The sequence below is a fragment of the Macaca thibetana genome, chromosome 3 (assembly GCF_024542745.1).
Source record: "Macaca thibetana thibetana isolate TM-01 chromosome 3, ASM2454274v1, whole genome shotgun sequence".
Taxonomy (NCBI): domain Eukaryota; kingdom Metazoa; phylum Chordata; class Mammalia; order Primates; family Cercopithecidae; genus Macaca; species Macaca thibetana.
Genome location: NC_065580.1, coordinates 63,896,359 through 63,919,196, shown reverse-complemented (window position 1 = coordinate 63,919,196; position 22,838 = coordinate 63,896,359). Strand labels below are relative to the sequence as shown.

Below are 22,838 nucleotides of genomic sequence, written 5' to 3'. Positions count from 1 at the left end.
AGGAGATGATCTAAGTTTTGTGGAGCCCGAAGCCTAAAACATGTTTTTATCCTCTTTAAGATAAAACAAAGATAAAATTATAAATACAACATTGGGTGTTAAAGGATTTTTTGAAGAGAAAAAAAATGCCACAAACATACAAATATTTAACAACTATAAAACTTATAAAGGTCACCTTTATCATCTTAGTAGAAGAGAATGATCATAATCGATTACAGCTGATTATAAACTAGCTTTAATTTTAAAATTTAAATATTTATTTCAACTTATATTTTTATTGAATCATGAGATACTTATGGTGGTCCTTATTTTGAGGTGTATTCTGAGTTGTATAGTCTCTTTATGAATGCATTTTTTATCAAACTGCCATTTAAAAATTTTAAAAATATGTTCTTATTTCATTACTGATTATTAAACAGATTGTCAAAAATCCAAGAGCTTATTTATTACTTCTTTCTGAAATTTATATCTCCTTAATTAATTACCTCACATGGTATCATATGAAAAACAAATTTTACAAATACTCTATGTTATCTTTCATCTTTATCACTTTTATGTCACATTCCATTAATATTTATCTAAATTTTTGTTATTTAATAAATTTTAAAATAACAAGAGAAAGCAACCTACAATAATAACGTGACTAAAATATTTAAATTTTTTTTTAAAGTGACTGAGTTCATAAAGTTAAGCTAGAGTCATTAAGGCCTTCACAGAATCATCTATTTTGGTAAGATAATCTAAAAACACAATAATATGTGACGTATGAAACCTATAATATAGTTATAAACTCATTCTCACTTTTTAGAATCTGAGTTCAAAAGATTATCCATATATTAAAGTTTAGAATAATTTATTTTATTTTATATTTATATTGGTTAAAAGAAATAGTAGTCATTTTATTAAACTACTTAAATATTAAATATTTTCTTAATTTTACAAATAAGTAACTGTGACAAAAATATAATAACAGTCAGGTCAAAAATAGCACTGCAGCATTGAGACGAATATTTAACCAGTGAGTAAATTTTAAGTATAAATTCCATAAGAACATAACAAAAACATTGTTCATTTACCATTAAAAAAAGCATTTCCCTCACCAAATCTTAAATTATGGTCTCACTTCAAAATCTAATAATGAAGTGCATTATAAAAACACTAGGTCCTCCGTGGTTCTCTTTATAAACACCTAGATAAACATTAAAAGATTGATTCTAATCTGAACAGGGAAGTGTTACTGTGAAATGGAACTGAACATGTTGATAATTTCATTAAATTCTAACAATATAATTAACTTAAATTCGGAAAATTCAAAAGGCTGGTTATCCCAGGAGAATTTCTTCTTCTTTTTTTTTAAATCCGACCTTTCACCTCTGTTTTACCATTTTGAATCCAAACCAGATTAAAAGTGACCGAAAATTGTTAACACATGATGTTGCTTGATGTTTTATAGGAAATTGGTTGGTGGTCTCAATTCCATGGACAGGTATTCACATCATAAAAAAGACCATTAGGGTTTGTAGCAATTTATCTCCTTACATTTAGGCTTAAATGAAACAAAAACATTATTTCAAAACAACAACAACAACAAATTTTCTCAAGGACAAAAATTGTTCAGATGCTGAAAAAAATATATTTCAAAATAAAACTCTTGAAATATATGTAAATGTAAATAAATGTAAATTATGTCTAAATCACTATAGAAACTCTAAGATTAATAGTGTAATTTCTTTGATAAATAATCTATTCATTTCAAAGAAAGTAAAATATTTTGAATTTTTGTGATAATTCTGTTGTGTGTGTGTACATGTGTATAGATTCCCCAAGAAATGTATTTAAATTTTCTCAAGTTAACCACCAAAGAATTAAACATAATATCATCTCATACATCCCTAAATCCAAGTACAAGTTCTACACAAATTAAGCTTGAAAGAGTTATTTTATAGTATATATCCACTTGATAAAGAAGTTTTACATTTAGTAAACTTTGTTTCTATAAATGAATGTAGTCCTGAAATTCAAGTATAAAATATACTTGAATGAGAATTTAATTTAAGCCAATTCAATTAAACTAAAACAAGAGAATTGGAAAATCTCAGATTGGAAACATCCTTTGCTGCTTCCTCATGCAACCTCGCTTCTTTCCCATCTGATACATGCATTTCTTTCTTTAACTCATAGTCATATTTTCTCGACTAAAATACTTTTAAGGATGGAGAAATTGTGTTTCATAAAACATTAAATTTCATTTTGAAGTTGCTTCAATGAAGATTCTTCAGTGTATTACATTGAAAATATATGCCTCTATCATATCTATCAGGAAGTCATAGTTTTGCCTTCTGTGGTGACATGTAAAACCTATATACCTCTTTTCCCTAAAGCAATGTTTTTCATACTTGCATTTCAAACATAGCTACTTCCTGTGACTACATAGTTGACAATGGAGAGCATCAATATAAACTCTGGCTTGTCACCTTCCCCAACTCTGTGTTCTTATGACCATCACATGCTGACTTCACAATGCTGTGAGAAAGAGGACAATGGTTTTATGAAAAAGAAAGAAATAGTTAAGCACATGTTGCAGAAATACCAGTTTGAAAATACTGTCACAGATTTTTAAGGGGGCAGGCCTTGGGCAAAGAGTTTGTTACAAAACCTCAGCAGTTGGGCTTGGGGGTGGATATAAGTAATGCACAAATTACATGACTAGTTGGGTTTTGCAGGATCACGGAGGGATAGGAAATTAAACTCACTCAAAGATATATGGTTTATCATGCTGGGATGATGTAGCACAATCAGCCACAGGAGGGAGGACATGTGGCCCATTTTCATGGAGACAGCTCTTCTTTTCAGACTTCTAATACTCAGGGGAGAGGTAGAGCCTGTTTTCAAGATGAAACAGAAAGTGGGGAGGTGTCAGAGAGTTGAATTGCAATTTAATACATTCGAAACCTTTAGCAGTTGGAATAGATTCTAGGGTGAAATTCCATCTGAAATTTAATATACTGTGATGAAAACATGAAGTTAGCAAAAATAAATTAAAACTCAATACACTACCCATAGAACAACAATGAGTTCAGCAATTTTAGGTTAATTTGCAAAATGGTTTTACTGTAAAACATTTGAGTTGTGGCCATGAATTTCTAATGTGCTAATTAGAATGAGAACTTTTAAAATGCCATGGAGTCTTATTAAGGTTTTCTAAGAAATTCAGTGGGTTTTCAGAGATCATATTTGGAATCTTAGAAATAATGATAAGAACTTATAAACACAAATAAGGGAACAACAGACACTGGGATCTACTTGAGGGGAGAGGATGGGAGGAGGGAAAAGAGCAGAAAAGATAACTATTGGGTACTGAGCTTAATACCTGGGTGATGTAATAATATGTGCAACAGCCCCCATGACATGTGTTTATGTATGTAACAAACCTTCATATGTAAACTTTCACATGTACCCCCAAACCTAAAATAAAAATTTTAAAACATATATGAAAAAAAGAAATAATGTGACAAACTTAAAAATTCAGGCACAGGAAGGTTGGGATTTTTCCACAAATACATAACTAGTAAGTAGAAAAGCTAGAAATCAAATCCAGAAAGGTGAGGTGGATCAGATCTGAAACATTTTATACCCATGGTTTTATGCCGGTCAGTCACAGATGCTCAAGGTTTTCACATAAAGCCTCATGGCCTCATGTCTGTCAGAAGGTTCTCACCCTGCTTTCCTTTGTAATAAATACCCTTAAAAAAGATCAAAGCATTTTTGGTACCAAACAACGTAATGTAATTGATGGTTTTCCTTATTGAACAAAAAGCCTATATCCACAAGGTCAAAGTTCTGCTCTTTAAGAAAGGCTAACACTTGGGACATATGTATCTGTACTGAGTGGGTCAGTTTATGAGCAAGTTACACACAACAGTAAACACAATTCTATTGAAAAACATTTTTTTTTCAGTAAGATGTAGGATTCATCCTACTGAAATCACTTGCATAAAACATCAACATATCGGGCAATTTACAGGTTATTTAAATTAATACAGGAGCCAGCAGCTATCTCTCATGAATGAAGTAAGTTTGGTAGGGGTAAGAGGGAGAGGTGGGGAATCTGGCAAACTAACCATACCATATTAGAATCAATTTCAGTCGTGTGGAAATGGAAATATTATGTTTCCAGACCTTTCTTTTTTTTTTTTTTTTTTTCAACATTAGTTGGAGATTCAGAATTTAGTTTTGTTTTTGTTTTGCATGAAGGGAGGTGGGTGGAAATATACTGCCTTTAAATTTTGTTGACAAATAAACCTTAAAAACATTTTATCAGCCCAACAGACTACATTAAACATTTCATCTGGGGTCTTTCAACTTTCAATCTCCATTACAGTAGTATCAAATATTTTTATCAACTGTTTTTGAGATGGAAAATAATGACAGTGAGAGAAAACTTACAATTTTTTTCTAAATAACTTAAATTTCGTGGAAGATTGTTGAAAATCAATAAGAATCTACAATAAAGAGTTTCAGTGCAAAGCAAACTTAATCAGCAATGCTGTATATATATACCCAATATGTTTTAAACTAATGAAATTGAAAAATAGTGTTTGTAAATGCTTTATTTCTTCCCCTTTGATTAAAATACAGGAGCCCACCAATAGTAGCTCTTGTTCATAGCACAGTTACCTGGGGAACACATCTTTCAAGATCAAATGCAGGGCCACTTCACATACATCTGGGGACAGAGATCAGAAATCTATGCTTCCACACTTGTGATTAACTGCTATGTCTTGGACATTTCTTAGTGGGTTAAGACACAGAGTCAGAAAAATAAAACTAAATTATCTATCAGGAAGAGAAGTCAGATTTCCAGTCTATGCTTGAAAACACAATGATCTGTGTTATGTGGTAAAACAGATGCAGCAAAATGAAAGTGAGACAAAACCATGGTAGCTTGTGTCAGACTGTACAATGCAGATGAGACACAGTGGAGGTCAGAGGGAGGAGGAGGAGAAGAAATATTGGGCTCAGTCTCCGAGACTGAAAGAATTTATAGGCAGATCATCAAAAGACGAAGAGTATCTGGAAGGCTTGAATACCTGGCAAGATACAGTGGTGAATCCCCCACCAAGTCTGGTTCACATTAAGATGTGTGTTTCAGCTCACATACTTCCATCCCTGGCCTAACAGGACAAGCTGTGTCTATGATAGAGGTTAACACATGGCAATATTTTTATGCCTTCTCTTAATACTAAGTTGTAAGAAACAGACAACAACTACAAATCTACAAATAGAAATCTAGTTCAGAGGCCAGGGACTGCTTTCTGTCTCTTCACTCTTACTTTTCAGTCCACTATATCATCAGTAAATTTGGTCTTTAAAAACCTTTTAAAAAACAATATATCTCCTTTGTAGTAATCATGTTGAAAAAAGATATGGTGAGAGTCCAGTCTTGAACTGTTTTGTGTGTCTCGTTTATTACTATTTTGAGTAAAAATCTTACTTAAAGAACAATCTGACAAAAATTCTAAATGTGATGGCAAAGATAGTTTCATCATTTTTGAAGACATTTAGTGAGCATGTATTATGTGTCATAGGATTCTGAGATGAAGAAGCTACACGTGGTCCCAGGCTTCTTCAATTTCGAGATAATGAGAGACAGACCTGAGGATAAGTGATCATAACAGTGTGAAAAGCACTATTAATGTACATATGAAACAAGTGCTATGGGGGTTCTGAAGAGCAAGCTAATAATTACCCAGCAATTATAGAAAAAAATTTATACTTCAGGATTGTATAAAATAACAATCCTTCAAAATTATATTACAAATTTCTCTCTACTCTGCCCATCATTCGTTATTTGCCTGATTCATTATTTGATATTAACTATACTGAATTTTGCTAAAAAGGCCATAACAAAATATCACAAACTGGGTGGCTTAAACAACTGAAATGGAATTGTCTCACAGTTCTTGAGACCAAAAGTCTGAGATCAAGGTTTTGACAGGGCTGTATTCCCTGTAATGATATGGGAAGATCAGTTCCAACCCTTTTTCCTAGCTCCTGGTTTTTCATTGGCTTGTGACATTTTAATGCCAATATTCACATAGAATTCTCCCCGTGTGTGTATTTCTCTGTCCAAATATTTCCTTTTTATAAGGATACCCGTCATATAGTTTTGGGGCCTACTCCACTGTAGTATAACCTAAATTTAACTAGTTACATCTGCAATGACCCTATTTCCAAATAAGACCACATTTCAAGTTATTTTTGGGGTTAGGACTTCAATATGTGAATCTGGGAGAGAGAGAATCCATCCATAACATTTGTCTGAAGCCTGGTTATCTTGTGAAAGGCCTGAGTTCCCTCCAAGGATAGGATACTCTGAATCTGAATTTAAATGCAAATGTTAACAAATGGGTACAGAGCCAGGTGTGCTTTCTGTAAACTTTGGACATTTGGGAAAAATTGACAATGAGGTCTGCAAATTATCTGGCAATCTGAATAATCCATATAAGAGAAACAGATGATTATAAAATAGTCTAAGATCTAAGTTCAGAACAAATGTCCCTAGTAACGGCAAAGTATATACTGGCTTTATGATTTTTTACAAAGTCACTTTAAGATTTTGCTGAAATATTTGTATGTTTTTCAGTTAATCCAGGAATTTGGCAATTCTTTCATGGTTTCTTACAAAAGAGAATCTGTGGTAATATAAAACTATTTGATTAGATTTATTCAATCTGGAAGGAGTAAAAATAGGTTCAACACTGCTTAGTTTGCTTTGTCTGACACTAGGCATTACATTGAAATGGTTAGAAAAGTGAGAGAGACACATTGTTTTATTTATACAAAGAAGGATAAACTATGGTTACTATACATAAGTGTTGGTGGAGTACCAAAGGGTGATTGACATATGTTAATAAGAAACCTATGTTTCATTGCGATTGATTTATCATATTAAAATACAAGACATAAGCTTTGCATTACAGCAAAGGCATGTTATATAGAGCATGGGACAGCAATGGCAGGTCTGGTAGATGGGGAAACTTGTTCTGGCTATTTGGGCATGAGTGGCACATTTCAAAAGGTGGCATAAAAATAACAAGATTTTTACATTGTTAGTTTAAGTCATGAAACTTGTATCACTGTGGGATGAATACATTTTTTAAAAGTACACCATTGAGGAAATTAGAGAGTTGTTATAGCTTCTGTCACTTTTGACACATTGGTCTGAAGGTGAAAGATGATAAATTTTAAAAATTAGCAGTAGTGATGACACAATCACATTTGACATTTTTGTAGAAATCTTTACATCAAAGGGACATATGTGGATACTCAAATTTTGATAAGTTTAAGAAAAACAACAAAGAGATTAGTTAGAAAGGTCCAAAAGCAAAAATGTAGGAAACTTAAATACATAGAAATAGCATATACCCTGACTAAGGATACATTATCAGAGACTTGTGAACACCGACAAAAGTAAATATGAGGCTAAATATTTGAGTTTGGAAAAGATGGAGGAGATGTGATTGGAGACCACAATACTGATCTTTAGGGATAATGTTAAAAAAAAAATCAAAAGTCATTCCCAAGTGCATAATAAAAGAATTCCCTTCAGACAGGTGACAAATATATCAGCAAAATCCACTGAAGATTATATTGACCTATTAGACCATGTTGGGAATGAAACATTCCAAAGAGATAGTAAAAAATACAAAGAGACTGAATGGATGCTTTGTGCCTAGCTTGCTTTCCAGGATGATGAAGAAGTATCTACTCTGGAATTACTTTGTACAAAGAAAGAAGGTGGAGAACTGTCAGAGAAATCAAAACAAAGACCTGATTGAAAAAATATGAGAAATTAAGTGGCCATAAATCACCCTGTTCAAATGGTCTTCATCTAAAACTTCTGAAAGAGTTAAAGAACAATGTAGCTAAGCTACCACCAAAAATGTATCAACACCTTCCATCAAAGAGGAGGGTGATGAATGCCCATCTATCTTTAAGAATAGTTCAGTGTTACTTGTAAGGTTAGATTTTAATAAAAAACATGGTGTTGTCTAGAATTTTTCATCTTTAAAAAATAGTGTATTTTTCCCCTTGTGGAAACTGTGTACTTTCACAATTAGTTGTTTCTGGAAAAGTTTCTCCACACATAGCCTTTGTTTCTTGTTTTGTTTGTTTTGTTGTTGTTTTTGTTTTAATTTCTAAGTGTTTCTACATGAGTTTACTACCCTGAACATTACTGAACACTGCTTATTAGACACACACTGATGGGTAACCAAGGAGAGGATTGTAACCCAGCCTACAACAACTCATAGCAGCATTTGTTGGTTGTCAACTTGGTCTGATTGATAAGCAATAGCTTTATTGTTACAACATGTGGTGGCACTTTAGATACTAAGAACCATGCTGAGAAGAGCACAACAAAACCTGCCTGGTAAACTTGGTTTTCCAAAGCAATGAATGCAACTATTTTGCCTGAGAATTTTCGCGTATCTTGAGAGGGTGGCTGTTTTCAAGTTAGGGCAATTCTATGGTACCCAAACTAACACAAATTAATAAATGGCCTATTAGCTTGTTAGAGTTTCAGGTGATAAATTCAGTGCTGCCCATGAAACACCAGGCATTGATTGCACAAGCTCTCTGTTGAACTCTTAGCAGGTGAGCACAAGCCAGGCCTTCCCATTTGCATTACCGGTGAACCTCAAATGTGACCTCTCCAAAGGAAGGAGGAGAATTCATTTGCCACGTTTACTTTATATTGAAAATCTTTTTAGATGGAGACTCCTAACTGAGCCGAATGTTCTTAGTTAAGAGTGTGAGGTGTGCTGCATGATTGGTGTTTTTTACAGTCTCATGAACAATTATTTCTTTTGTGTCTTTCAGCCATCACCATTCCTAAAGAATAAGTTAATGTGAAATACCTGTGAAGTCAAATGTGTTTCATGATCCATTTTCATAAAGGGTGTGATATTTAAAAACCAGCTCATTATTTTTTTTTCTTTTTTTTTTCTTTTTTTTTTTTGCTAAAAGATAAGAAGAGAGCTTATTCAAGGAACATTTCTCTTCTGCCTCATTCTCAGGATTACCTGTGTGTTCTATGATGGCAACAAATACACTGCTGCCTTCTCATTGCAATTATTTCATCCAAGCCATTCACATTTTGTGTTTTGTTTTTGTTTATTTTACTGTTTTACTTAATGGGGCAATTGTCCCAAAGCAATTATGGACATCCTTTTTATCCCTTTATCTGGATTATGTCTCACTTTCCAAATTATGGCAGAAAAAAAAAAAAAAAAAAAAAACAAGAGCAAATAATTGTGAATGAAGTGGTGCATAATAATGCTTCAGCAGATAATCAGGACATTTGAAGTAGGCACTTCTCTCAATGTTTTTCAATTATTCAATACTTTGAATATCTAACAAAACTATGTACTCACTCCTCAGAACAATGTATGGTTACTTGTAAATATTTTACTATGCAATTTCAGTGGCTTACAAACCTACAAATAACCATCTCCAGACTAGAAACTTTTGCCTGGCTGATACATTGAGTACAATAAACTACTACTACTTTCAAACAACATTATATCTACTATCAAATAATAGACACCTTGGCTGAGCATGGTGGCTCATGTCTATAATCCCAGTGTTTTGGGAAGCTGTGGAAAGAGGATCACTGGGGCCAGGAGTTTGAGCCCAATCTAGGCAACATAGCAAGATCCCATCTCTATAAATAAAAATAAATAAATAAATAAATCAAATAATAGACACCATGAAACCCTCAATCTGTTCAAGGATATTTCGCCTGCAAATATCTTAAGCAGTTTGACTACTTTTCCATCAAATGGAGGCAGAAGATTCTTTTCATATATGAGATGTAGTGAAACTGTTACTAGATTTACAATTAGAACTAGATCTAAATACAATTCAAACTGTAATTAAGTTGCTATAACATGTCGTTCTAATAGAGAAACTATTGTCTAATAGTTTTTTATTGATAAATTAAACAGATTGAATTAGGATTTCTCTAAGTCCAATCCAGGCTATAAATTATATGACCACCTATATTGTACAGGAAAAAGTTCCTACTCTCATTGCTGACTGAATAATAGGAGAAGTCACACATCAGTTGAAAACATACAGGAATGGTAGAGTCATATGAATTGGATGACTGTCTATTTAAAAGTAATTTAAAAAGTTGTTATTTAATTTATATTTTCAGAAGTTTATGTTTCTATATGCTGTTGATATTTCATCTTTTTCTATCTTAAGTTCACGAACATTATTCCTAGAACGCATATGTCTAAAATGTATTATTTTCAGATAGCTTTGTTTTTTGAAACGTATTGCAGTTTGCATGCTTACTGAAAAAGACAGAAAATACATTTCAAAAACTCAATGAATTTATTAATTTTGTCTTCATGATTTCAGAAAAAAATAAATTGTTTTGTTTTTCTTAATTTGTATCTAGTTAGGGAAGGCAGAATATGCAAAACAGGAAGAGTCAGACACTAGATTTCAATGGTCTGGTTCAAATCCTGACTGATCTCTTTCTTTGACCTTGAGCCTTCACCCCTATGAATTGGAGCAGCTAATAATAAGGCCTACTTCATGGGATGCTGAGAGACTTAGATGAGATACATATACCTAGGTAAAGTGTTAGACCACCAGAGGTGACCTAAAAATGATAACTGTTATTCTAATTAATGTTGTCATTCATTTACAAAGTATTTTTTAAATGAGTGTTGTAAGAATAAAACTATATTCATTATGACCGCTTGGCTCTGAGTAATTGAAAACTCCGATATGCATATTTGTGTCTCTCTCCAATTAAAAAACAAAAGCCCAGGATAGCTAATCCATGGGTGGAGATGGGATGCTGGTCCATGGGGTCAGCAGGGACTTGGGCTCCTCTGTTTTTCTCTGTCATCTTCAACTTGAAATTATTACAGCATTGTCCAAAAAGACTGTTCCGACTCCAGCCAGCACATCTGTATTCTCACCACCTGTAAGGAGGAAGGGATAGAGAAGGATATGTTACTGTTTTTTAAGGACATTACTCCTGTTTATATCCTATGGACCAGAACTTAATCATTAATTATAGACCAATCTTAGCTGCAAGTTTTATATTAGGCCCTGTACCTAACCAAATACTAAAGTTCCCTTACTGATAAGAAAGATAATGTTTTTATGGGGACAATGAGCAGCCCTGACACAAAAACTAAATAGATCATTTTTTAATGATCAAAATTAACAAAATTCATATAAAATATAATTACTTTATGACTTAGACTTAGTGATATATTAAGCACAGTATTTTCTCCCTCAATGGTTATTAATTCCCCTACTTAATAGCTTTATGAAATTTTATATTATATCTTTCCCATTACTCCCTTGTTTTTTTATGTATAACTGAAATAGTTTATCTCTTCAAAAATTTTTTAATCCTTCACCTTATTTAGATATCCCTTCTATGTAATTCAATACTACCCATTCCATACTCTAATCATAGGCACTTATAACACTATAATTATGAATTACATGCCTATATCCCTTATTCAAATATTCCTTGTGGGCAAACACTACATCTAACATGTTTTTGTAACCTCAGACTCTAATGTATTTCTGGAACATAGTACATTCAATCATTACTCTCCAAAAAAATAAAAAATAAATCAATAGACTGCATGAGGAAATTTATATGCAGTGGAATGTAGAACACTTTGACAATTATTTGGTGCATGTAAAACTAGAAATCAACTATCATGCATACAACACATACTTGTCTAAGCTCTCTAGTTATATAACAGGTCTTTGAACTATTGCTGTACTCTAATGTAACCAAAGGAATACTCCTCCCGATTTGCCGCATATTGAGGAAGGTGAGAGCTTTGAGCCATGATTACAATTTAACCTGTATTAATAGTAATCACAAAATTCTGTGACTCCATTCTTTTCACAGAGAGTGGACAATGAATCTCTACATTTTCAACTACTTTCATATTCCAGACAAACTGAAAGTGTTTACTTTGAACTCATTGATAAAGGAATGGAACTGGCACTCTCTGACCTGACTGACAAAATGAAGTATTGTCCCAGAGAGAGGATCCTTGCACATTGTAAGACCGTTAGAAAATAGTTATCTTACTTTTATTTATTTATTTATAGTTCTTATAGCGGTGAGAACACTTAACATGAGATCTACCCTCATAAGAAATTTTTAAGTGTCCAATAACAGTATTGTCAAGTACAGGCACAGTATTTTGCAACAGATCTTTAAAAAACTAACATATTTGCATTCCTGAAACTTATGCCAATGGATTAGCAACTTCCCATGTCACTCTATCACCCCAGACACTGGCAACAATTATGCCATTTTCTGTTACTAATAATTTGACTATTTCAGATAGTGCATATTAGTGGAATCATGAAATATGTGCCTCTCTGTGTCTGGCTTATTTTACTTAGCATAATGTACTCAAGGTTCATCCACATTGTCGTATATAGCAAAAATTCTTTCTTAAGGCTGAAAATATTCCATTGTATTTATATATCACATTTGCTTTATCCACCTATCCTGCTGATAGACCTTAAGTTTGTTTCCACACCCTGACATTTGTGAATAATGGTACAATGAACATGAGAATGTATTATCTTGTTGAGATCCTAACTTAAGTTATTTTGGACAAATACCTAGAAGTAGAATTGCTAGATCATATGGTATTTTTTATTTTTATTTTTTGAAAAAAACCCATATGGTTTTCCATAAGAGATGCACCATTTTACATTTCCACCAATAGTTCACGGGAGTTCAATTCCTTAACTGCCAAGATTTGTTATTATTATTATTATTATTTAATATTAACCATATCAACATGTGGAGTGATAACTTGTATTGTGGTTTTTATTTGCATTTCCCTGAAGATTAGAGATGTTAAGCATCTTTTCATAGGCCTGCTGGACATTCGTATGACTTCTTTGGAGAAACGTCTATTCAAATCCTTAGCCAATTTTTAAAATAGGATTAGGTTTGTTTTTGTTGATATGATTTCACTTTGAGTTGTAGAAATCCCTTTTTTATTTCGTAAATTAATCTCATTGGATATCTAGTTTGCAAATATTTTCTCCCATTTGATAGGTTGCCTTTTCATTTTGTTGCTTATTTTCTTTCCTGCGCACAAGCTTTTAGTTAGATGTAATCCCACTTGTTAATTTTTGTTTTTGCTGTCTGTGCCTTTGGTGTCAGATTTATGAAATCACTGCCAAGACCAATGTCATGAAATTTATTCTCCATCTCTTCTTCTGTTACTATTACAGTTTCAGGTCTTAAATTTAAGACCTTAATTTATTTTGAGTTTTTTTGTGTGTGTGTATGACGTAAGTTAAAGTTTCAAATTAATTGTTTTTACATTTGGATGTTGTTTTCCCAATACTATTTGTTGAAGAAAGTATCATTTCCCATTTTATAGTTTCGTCACCCTTGTCAAAGATCAGTTGACCATAAATGTGTGGATATATTTCTGGGTTCTGTATTCTGCTCTGTTGATCTATATGTCTATCTTTATGTTAATATCATACTCTTTCAATTAGTGTAACCTTGTACTATATTTTGGAATCAGAAGTGTGATGCCTCCAGCTTTATTCTCTCTCAAGATTTTTTTTGGTTATTTGGGGTCTTTGGGGTTTCCATATAAATTTTAAGCTATTTTTCTACTTCTCTGAAGACAACAATTGCAATTTTTATGAGGATTGCTTCGTATCTGTGGATTATTTTGGTTAACTATGGATATTTTAAAAACATTATGCTTGGTAATTGATGAGTGCAGGATGTATTTCAACTTGCATCTTTGTTTTATTGATGTTTTGTACTTTTCATTGCACAGGATTGTTCACCTCCTTAGTTAAGGTTATTCCTAAGTATTTTTTAAATGCTTTTTTAGATGGGATTTGTTTTGGTAATCTCCTTTTCAGATATTTCATCGCTAATGCACAGAAACACAAAAACTTACTATCAAAAACTTATTTTTGTTTCTTGATTTTGTATCCTTCAATTTTATTGCTTTGTTTGTTCATTCTAAAAGATTTTTTTCATTTTTGGTTTTTGGTGGAGTCTTTGGGATTTTCAATATGTGAGATCAGGTCATCCACGAACAGGGACAATTTTACTTCTTTTTTCTCTGAGAACCTTTATTTCCTTCTCTTGTCTAATTGCTCTTGCTAGGACATTTATTATTATGGCAGAAGTGATAAGAATAGGCGTATTTGGTTCACTGAATTTAGAGGGAAAGTTTTCAGTTTTTCACCATAGAATGTGATGTTAGCCATGGACTTTTCATGTATATTCTTTATTATATTAAAGTAATTTCTTTCTATTCCTAATTTGCTGAGATTTTATTGTGAAAGTCTGTTGAATTTTTCAAATGCTTTCTGTGCATCTATTAAGATGATCATGTAATTTATATTCTTCATTCTTTTAATGTGGTATATTATATTGATGTTTTTATGTTGAGTCATCTTTGTATCCTAGATATAACACCTACATTGTCATGGTGTATGAACATTTTAATGTGCTGTTGGATGCAGTTTGCTAGTATTTTGTTATGGATTTTAAATTCCATATCCATCAGAGATACTAACCTACAGTTTTCCTGTTGTGTCATTGTCTTGCTGTGTTATCAGGGTAACACTGGCCTCATAAATGAGTTTGGGAGTGTTCCTTCCTCTTCAATATTTTGGAAGAGTTTGGGAAGACCCAGCATTAATTTTTCTTTAAATCTAGTTGTATTTCATCGGTTAAGTTACCTGTTTCTTCTTGACTTAATCTTGGTAAGCTATATCTTTCTAGGGTTTGATTCATTTTTTTTCTAGGTTATTCAGAAAGCATACAATGGTAATATTCTCTCATTATCCTTTTTATTCTCATGGCATCCGTTGCAATGTCTCCTTTTTTATTTCTGATTATTTATTCAAATCTTCTCTCTTTTCCTTAGTCTAGCTAAAGGTTTTTTTTAGCTTTGAAAAGATAAATACTTCATTTAAAAAAAAAAAAAAAAAAACAGTTTTGTTGATTTTTTCCCATCATTTTTCTATTCTTTATTTTATATATTTTGCTCTGATCTTTATTATTTCCTTTTTATGCTAAATTTGGGCTTAGGTTGTTTTTTTCCCCAATCATTTGAGGTTTAAGTTTAATTTGTTTATTTGTGATTTTTCTTCTTTTTGAATGTTAGTGTTTTATCACTATAAACTTTCCTTAGTACACACAGCCTTTGCTGCATCCCGTAAGTTTTGTATGTTGTGTTCTTACTTTCATTTATCTCAAGATATTTTCCATTTTCTATTTTGATTACTTATTTGACTCATTGGTTGTTCAAATTGTGTTGTTTTCACATGTTTGTGTGTTTTCCAATTGTCCTACTGCTGTTGATTTCTAGTTTTCTTCCATTGTGATTGGAAAATATAATTGGTAGGATTTCAATCTTCTTCGATTTGTTAAGATTCTTTTGTGACCTAAAATGTGATCTGCCCTGAGAAATGCTTTATGTACACTTGAGAAGAATGTATATTCTACTCAATATATATGCTACTGTGGAGTGGAGTGCTCTGTGTATGTTTGGTAGATCTATCAATCTGTACTTTTGTTCATGTTGGCTGTTTCTGGTCTCCTATTATTATATTGCAGTCAATTTCTTCCTTCAGCTCTGTCAATGACTGCTGTATATATTTATATGTTCTGATGTTGGGTACACACACACATATGTAACATCACAATTATACATATATATATAATTATATCTTCAGACAATTTTATTCTTGTATCCTTATATAATGTGCTTCTTTATCTCTTGTGAAGGTCTTGTATTTAAAGTGTGTTTTGTCTGATCCAAGTCTAGCCACTTCTGCTATCTTTTGGCAGCCATTTGCATGGAGTATTTTTTTCCGTTTCTTCACTTTCAGTCACTGTGTATCATTAAACATAAAGTGAATTTGTTGTAGATAACATATGGATTGATCATATTTATTTCTGATTAATTCAACCCCTCTGTGCTTCTTGCTTGAGTACTTTAATCCATTTACATTTAAAGTAATTATTGATTAGAAAAACTTTCCTCTTGCCATGTTGTTAATTGCTTTCTATGAGGTTTTGTTTTTTGTTCTGTCACTCTTCCACTTGTGTGGTGTTCCTTTGTCTGTAGTAGATTTTTTTATACCCTTTACTTTCTCTTTTGTGGTGTTGTGTGATCTATATAAATATATTTTTTTCTTTGTGGTTACAATGAGATTTAAATAAAATTTCTTATCATTATGTAAGTTATTTTAAACTGATAACAGCTTAACTTCAACTGCATACAAAAACTCTACATATTTATTTCTCCCTTTCCCACACTTTATATTATTTTTGTCACAATTTCAACCTATTTATATTGTGTATCTATTAACATATTTTTACTTAGTCATTTTTAATACGTTTTGTTTTTAGCTTTTATACTAGAATAAAAAGTTATTTATCCACTGCTATTATAGCATTTTATATATGTCTATATATTTACCCTTACCAATTAGTTTTATGGTTTGTTATACTATCATGTTATGGGTTAGTATCCTTTCATTTCAACTTGAAAAACTTCCCTTTAGTACTCCTTGTAATGCAGATACAGTGGTAATAAAATTATTCAGATTTTGTTTACCTGGGAAAATCTTTGTTCCCTTCAATTTTGAAAGATAGTTTTAATGAGTATAATATTCTTGGTTGTCAGTTTTTTGTTTGTTTGTTTGTTTGTTTCAGCACTTTGAATATATCATACTTCTAACTACTGGCCTGAAAAGTAAAAATCTGCTGTTAGTCTTATAGAGATTATTTGTATGTGAAAGTTTTCTTTCTGTCTGATTTTGGAATTTTCTTTGAATTTGACAATTTGATTTTAATGTGTCTTGGTGTGTTTTTCTTTCTGTTTCTTTTCTGGTGCATCTTACTTAGAATCCTTTGGGTTTTCTGCATTTGGATTTCCAGTTTCTTCCCCAGATTTTGGAAGTTTTCAGCCATTATGTCTTTGAGTAAACTTTATGGTTCTTTCTCTCTCTCTCTTGTCTTTCTGAAATGTCCATAATGCTTGTATTGATCTGCTTAATGTTTTCTCCTAAGCCCCTTAAGTTTTTTTCACTATTTTTCATTTCTTTTCTTTTTGCAACTCTCACTGTATAATTTCAAATGACCAGTGTTTTAGTTTGTTGATTATTTCTTCTGATTGCTCTAGTCTGCTGCTGAAACTTCTCTATTACATTTGTATTTCAGTTATATTCTTCAGCTTCAAGATTTCAGTTTTGTTCTTCTAAAAATTTTCTATCTGCTTGTTGAACTTCTTCTATTTTTCTTGTATTGTTCACTTAAACTCATTAAACATTCTATAATGGTGATTGCATGTTTTCTGTCAGTTAATTTATATTTATCTGTTTTATTAGGGTTGGTTTCTGGAGTTTCATCTTGTTGCTTTATTTGGATTGTGTTTTCTTGTTTCTTCATTTCCTTTACTTTGTACGTTGATATGATCTACACATTAGAAAAAAATCACTTCACTCAGTCTTCACATATTTGCTTTGTGCAGTAAAAGACTTTCTTCAATCAGTTTGGCCAGATTATCTGTGGATATCCCAAACCTTTGTGGTAGTCCATACTGCTATCTTAGTTCCCAGCCACCCTCAAGTGTCTAGAGTAGAGCAGATCCTGACACTGCTCCAAGATATCAAAGACAGAAGCCATTCTGTCATATAGAAACCAGAGAGTTAGATCATTGGGTTCACTGTCCAACTCTTTACCTCCCCAGGGAGAAGATAGAAGATAAAGTTTTTTCACTCACTCACTCTTCACGAGGCAGGGGAGAGAATTGATGGAGGTTGCTTTTGTGCTTGTTTAAACCCCATAAATGTGTACAATTGTGTGTCAATTAAAAAGTAAACATAATCTATAAAAAGGTAAAAATAAAAATATTTTCAACAATGAAGAGAAGTTTCAGAGACGACACAATGTTAAAAGTAAAATAATTTTTAATTTTTAAATAAAAACTACTAGATGTTATTTAGCATAGATTATTCAAAAATACAGGGATGAACATATAATTTAAATTTATGAAAGAAACAGCCAGAAGGACTAAAAATAAAACAGTAAAAAGTAGTTGCTATTAAGAAATAGAACCCATGAGTAAGAGGCTAGAGATGTTGGAAGGGAAATTTTCTGTCTGTATTTTGTAACTATATGCATTGATTTTTATCTGTATTTCAATATAAATGGAATTTTTAACAATAAAATATTCAAATTAAACAAAAATGAAATTTAAAAAATAATATTTATTTTCAGTGACTATCAGGCTTCTAGACTGTGATTGGTTCTGTCAGCACTCTGAGAAAAGCAAGACAGAAGTCAGACTCTTGAGCAGCTCCTGAAAAACTTGGAAGCTTGAATTTGTGGTCCAACTGTTTTCTTTCCAGTGAAAAGCTATGCGCTGAGGCTCTTCTTTATCCACTTACTGTAGGCAGAGTTAGTGAGATGATTTGTGGTGAGTGCCCACATACTAGGTCAAACCACTGCCTTTGTTCACAGTAGCCCTTAGATGTTTAGTGTATGTTGCGTTCTGTCAGTGCTCCTAGACAGGTGACACAAGAAAGCCAGTTCCTCAACAAATCGCTGAAAACGGTGGCATGTTTAATGCATAGTCCAGCTTCCTCCCTAGGGAGAAGTTGGGAACTGAGGGGTTTTCTCACAACTGAGTGGAACTGTGCCATGAATGGGGAATTATAGTGAAAGCATGTCTGATCTATGGTGTGCAAAATAACTGAGGCATGATAAGGACTTCATTCATATGTAGGTCATACTCACCAGACATTAACTGGGTGCATGACATTGATCATCCAGTCTTGAGAAAACAGCAAGCACAGAATGATCTATTGGGACTCATTTTGCATGCACACTTTTCTCTGCCCATTTTCCTTGTTCTCTTTACTCATTTGGGGGCCTTGAGCTCATATTAAAAACATTTTCCTCAAACTTGTCTCCGGTTCTGGGTTAGCCCTGAAAAATCATCACTTAATCCTTCTAGCACTATCTCCTAGATCTCAATACCCACCTTATACTCTTTTTATACTCCTTCCCTGAACTACTGCAATGCTAATAAAGTTGCAGCCTTAGAACTCCACAGGTTGCTACATTCTCTCAGCTTGTGCCTCTTTTCTTTCTCCTTGAGTTTCTCCTTCCTCTCAGTCCCATGGGTCCTTCCTGTGTTGCAGCCTCACATTACCCATAGTCCTGCATCTTCATATTTGAACTTCAGATTTAGAAGTCCTAAAAGCATTTTTTCATTCCTTTCTACCCCTAAGTGTGACCCAGTCCTTCTTTGTAATGTTTAAATGTCATAATTTAAAAAATGATAATTGTATTACACTACAATGAACTATTCCTGTGTAACTAAAGACACTGTAAAACAAAAAAAGTAAATTGAATTAAACACACACACACACTAGGAGCAAACATTTGCAACATATATTATAAACAAATGATAAGATGCTGAACATCTAAAAATCTCCCAGAAGCTGATAATGGTGGTGTGAGAGGGTGGTACAACTCAAGAATAAAATAGATAAATATTATGAAGGCAAGTCACAAAAGAAGAGTAAGGATACTTAAGCAGTACACAGGGAGAAAGTTCCCTAAGAAAACAGCAATCAGTAAACAATTTAAAACTAGGAGACTTCATTTACTACTCATGAGTGTTGTTAGTGTTAACAAGGATTAGGAGAGTATAACAGCTCCATATATTGCCATAAAGGGTGAAAATAAACATGCCCTCTAGAAATGCTGATGTTGGTAACTTTTTATTGCAACGTATTTAAGAAAATTGGGCAGTGTATGTAAGATTAAATCTCAGTGGTAGGAACACTATTGTGTACTTCTTAAGGGCCTATACTTTTCTGTTTGATCAATTTCATAGGCAAACAATAGAAAAGAAACAGTAAATAGGTCTTAAGAAAAAATAAGTACATTGAGTCCACCAGGCAAAATAACAGTGCATCTGTAAAGCAGAGTAACAGAAAGAACATAATTTACATTGTTCGATTAGGACAGTTCTCTCTAACACCTTAACTTTTAAAACTCATACTTTTTATTTAGATAGATATTTCCTGAGGCACAATTGAGAAAAGAGCATTCGAGGCAAAGAAAGGACAGATATTAAAGCTCTGAGAAAAGTAAGAGTTTGAACATTTCTAGAAATAGAAAAAAAAAAAGCCGCTTTGGCTTGAGTACAGTGAAAGATGATATGGACCTGAGAGAAGATGACCACAGCAAGGAATATTCATTTTATTCACACACAATAAGGAACCAGTCAAATGATTTTAAGAAGGGAAATTCAGAAAACAAGTTTACATTTTAAGATTGCATTAGATTATGGGAAGACTACAGGAAGACTCTAGGAGACACTAAATCGAAGGTGATTGTTGTTCTTCAGGAAAGAAACGATGGTAGTGTAAGCAGAAGAACATGGACCAATCTAAGATATTGTTTGAAGTGGAATCATTGAAATGGGAAAGGTTCCCTTGTCCCCCTTGCAGGGCATATGATGGGGGTGTGTGGCTCGCTTCTTCAGTGCCCTGCTGCTTAAACCTTTAGGGGAGTATACAGATGGCAGACTGTGGGACTCTGAAGTCACGGTAGTGTCTAGGGGTGAATGTTTACAACTCCTGAAGCCCCAGTGGGTGTGTAACAGGGTGCTCTCTTAGTTGCCATCTATAGGCAGCTTGTGTTAAGCAGCTCAATTAGACTCCCTTATCACAAGGACAGAGGGATTCCTATATACAGGGCTTTCTTCTCTTAGTGTACTGGCAGAATCGGATCACATGTTGGCTTAGAGAATGAGTGCAACGTTTTGTTGTAGAAGTAGCTCTCAGGAGATCCAGGAGCCAGAAGGGAGATGCTATTCCCCTGGAGTCAGGCTTGGCCTGACTCTTCTCCGACCACCCCAGCCGAACTCTGTGTCATTCCACTGGTGAATGGCCTGCCTGAGTTCTGGCATCTGTTGGTGTGCTCCTCCCCTGGTGTGCTCCTCTCCTGGTGTGCCCCTCTCCACAACCAGCCGCTTGTGTCTTCTTCCACTGATGTGCTTCTCTCAACATCTGGCCACCTCTGTGCATGCTAGGGTCTCGGGTTTTTATATACCCAGGATGAGGGAGTGGCAGGGTCTTGGAAAATGCAACATTTGGGCAGGAAATACCTGTCCTCACTGAAGTCCGTGGGGGTAGAACCCTAGCCAAGGACCTGCCTTTCTCTATCCAGCACTTCTCTTCCCACCTTCCATATCATTTAAAGAGACTGCGCTCTTTCCTTCCCAGCACTCCCATATCTTTGTGTCAGACTGCATACAGAAGGTGGAGAAGAGGGTTTTGAAGGGTGACAATAAGCCTTCTCACTTAGGCAAATGTAGAGAGACAAAGAAAACTGAAAAGGAAAAGATTCAAGTAAAGGGTAGAAGAATAAAGAAAGTCAAGTCACCAACATATTGAGATATGTGTGAATACCCCAAACAGATACAAAACCAATAAATGATCAAAATATATCCAGCAGTACAATGTAATATATAGCTTACTTTCTCTTTCAGTATTTTTTAATATAAAAATGTTTACTTCTTTCAAAATCATTCATTTATAAAATTTGAGTGTTTTTTATGTTGTTTCAATTAATTTTGATTCTTTCAAATATATATGAATTCATTTATCAGAATTTTAAAAATGTGCATATTCTATTAGAGATTGAATAGGCTATTAGCTACTGTAAGCTTCTATTGATTCTTTTGAAGAATATTAATGATTTTTTTTTTTTTTTTTTGAGACAGAGTCTTGCTCTGCAGCCCTGCTGCAATATGCAGTGGCTTGATCTCAGCTCACTGCAACCTCTGCCTCCTGGGTTCAAGCAATTCTCCTGCCTCAGCCTCCTGAGTAGCTAAGATACAGGCATGCACCACCATGCCTGACTAATTTTTGTGTTTTTTTTTTTTTTTTTTTTTTTTTTGAGATGGAGTCTCGCTCTGTCGCCCAGGCTGGAGTGCAGTGGCGCGATCTCAGCTCACTGCAAGCTCCGCCTCCCGGGTTCCCGCCATTCTCCTGGCTCAGCCTCCCGAGTAGCTGGGACTACAGGCGCCCACAACCGCACCCGGCTAGTTTTTTGTATTTTTAGTAGAGACGGGGTTTCACCATGGTCTCGATCTCCTGACCTTGTGATCCGCCCGCCTGGGCCTCCCAAAGTGCTGGGATTACAGGCGTGAGCCACCGCGCCCGGCCATTTTTGTGTTTTTAGTAGAGATGCAGTTTCACCATGTTGGCAAAGCTGGTCTCGAACTCCTGACCTCAGGTGATCCACCAGCCTCGGCCTCCCAAAGTGCTGGGATTACAGGAGTGAGCCACCGCACCCAGCCAAGATTTGAAATTTTTTTTTTTTTTTTTTTTTTTACTTTGTTTTTTGTTTTTGTGTGTGTGTTTATTTTTTAGAGAAAAGAGAAAGACTTGCAATTAGGTGACGTCCAAGAAGATAAATATCATTTAAGACACTTTTAAATCAACATATTTTTCATAACCTCTCCACAGAAGATTCATTGATTTTTAAATCACTCATTTGCTCTTTTAATGATATGATAAAGACTCTGTACCCTAAAAGTAGGTAAAAACAATTACAGTTATAAAATTAGCTAAGTTTTTGAGCACTTACCATATGTCAGACAGTGCGCAAAGCAATTTAAGAGCCTCGTAACAACTCTTGTGCTAAGTATTGTTATTCTTCATTAACAGATATAGAAATAGAA

General features: G+C 33.7%; 1 long non-coding RNA gene across 1 annotated transcript in view; it reads right to left on the bottom strand.

The window, feature by feature from the left end:
- Window positions 1-22,838, bottom strand: part of LOC126951260 (uncharacterized) — a 51,634-nt gene that overhangs the window by 9,381 nt on the left and 19,415 nt on the right. Inside the window, exon 3 of the long non-coding RNA XR_007724406.1 lies at window positions 2,754-2,882. This is a non-coding gene — a long non-coding RNA (uncharacterized LOC126951260). The remainder of the gene's footprint in view (window positions 1-2,753; window positions 2,883-22,838) is intronic.